The 1,998-nt window shown below is 33.9% G+C and overlaps 1 non-coding gene across 1 annotated transcript; it reads left to right on the top strand.

Annotated features, from left to right (window-relative positions):
- The first annotated feature begins 609 nt into the window (after positions 1–609).
- LOC115031450 lies at positions 610–800 on the top strand. Its single transcript, XR_003837073.1, has one exon. It is a non-coding gene; the product is annotated as a U2 spliceosomal RNA (small nuclear RNA).
- Positions 801–1,998: the final 1,198 nt, after the last annotated feature.

The raw sequence follows: 1,998 nt of genomic DNA, 5'->3' as shown, positions 1-1,998 counted from the left end.
GATATATGATACGATATACGATATACTGTATACGATATATGATATACGATATACAATATATATGGTATATGGTACATGATATATGATGATATATGATATGTGATTGATATGTGAAATATGATTTATGATTTATGATTTATGATTTATGATTTATGATATATATATACCCAGTAACCAAAGATCTGGAAAAATAGCAGTATCGATTTTACTGTGGACACCATGTTTCCTTTACAAAAAGATAATATTAAACTCACACTCCCACCAAGAATTGTGATATGGGAAGGGTGAATTTTCTTTTTGCTGTGATAAAATTCCTGAGACAATCCAACGACAGAAGGAAAAACTTATTTTTGCTCATTAGTCATCTCATCTTAGTATATTCAATCTAGAAATTCTCCCAGATTTTAAGTCCTTCTAAGTTGATGATAAGCAATTACATGTATAGTGTTACTATATTATTAACTGAGGATGTGGAAGGACAGGTAATACTTGGAGGGATGGTAGAAGAAAAGAAAGATAAACAGCATTAAGCATGCTTGAAAAAGACTGGAAAAAAGAAAAAGGCATGGGAAACCTTACTTTTTAAAGCTTACTTAAAAATTATGTTATATCTTTTCTCTGCCTTTTGGCTAATATCAAGTGTAGTATCTGTTCTTATCAGTTTAATATCTGATACATCCTCTATCCGAGGACAATATATTAAATGTATTTTTAGAGTTAGGAGTTGGAATAGGAGCTTGCTCCATCCACTCCACGCATCAACCTGGTATTGCAGTACTTCCAGGAATGGTGCAACCCCTCTGGGGAATAAAAAAAAAGTTATATATTTGTGTGTATATGAATATATTAGCATGAAAGTATATGCATGAATATTTTAAAGGAGCTTTGTAATGGGGTGATTGTGTTTTCTCCAAGAGATGAGTATTTTGTAACAAAAACAATAATGCCAAGCATGGGAGACCTCTACTTAACATTGGTGGTTCTGAAAAAACAAAAAAATCTAATACAAGTTGCTGCCATTGCTCTCTGCTGCATTCCACAAATTGAAGAACAAACCCTATTTCTGAAGATAGCATATACTTCATAAAAATTTCAGAAATCCAGCAGTGATGGACCTGAAAAGTTCCTTCATGAGCATGCAAGGTGCTAGCATGGAAGTATGGAAATTGGTGGTCCCACCCTGATGTAAACTATACGAGCTACAATAATCACTGACTGGGCAAGATATTTCTAATAATGTGACTCTTGAAAGTTACTAACAAATCTCCAATTAAGAATGCTGACACCATTGCACACACTAGCAAGATGTACATGACTGGGAAAGTGCACCCAAAAATTCTCAGCATTTCAGTTACCAGAGCAATACATATGACACTATCAATTAACATGACAAAATGGGCAGGGAAATTTTCAGACGGACTAACTCCTATATGAAGAGCTGCAGGAAGTTAATGACTATTGAGTGAATGAGAATTAGTTTCCTGAGACATGAGGTCCCACATAGGTTGCCCAGTCACAAATCAAACCCAAACAGTCAGGCCTGACACCTCACACACACACACACACACACACACACACACACACACACACACACACACACATGATGGCAATATAATTTTTTTAAAAAAGGAAAAAAAATAAGATGTATTGTGCAAATTATACATTAACTTAATATAAAATTTTGCTGTTATTTCAATGTCAGCCTCTACTAATATAAGGGAAACTTAAAAAAAAAAGGGACCCATGGAATCCATTAAATTTATGCAGAAATATAACTGATCAAAGTGGTAATACACATCATGATGTACATATAGAAACTGATGATAATGACTTATTGAAAACTCCCAGTCTTACATCAGTTGAGAGTTTCTCAATAAAGTAAAACAGGGAGTTGGGAAATGTTAACGGAAATGTTATTGTACTCTCCTTATATGATGAGGATAGAACACTACTGGGCTGAATATACAATGAGAGAGGAATAAGATATTGTTTGCAAAC

Source organism: Mus caroli, chromosome 6 (genome assembly GCF_900094665.2).
Source record: "Mus caroli chromosome 6, CAROLI_EIJ_v1.1, whole genome shotgun sequence".
NCBI classification, from domain to species: domain Eukaryota; kingdom Metazoa; phylum Chordata; class Mammalia; order Rodentia; family Muridae; genus Mus; species Mus caroli.
The sequence above is the reverse complement of the archived record's forward strand: the minus strand, read 5'-3'. Positions and strand labels throughout refer to the sequence as shown.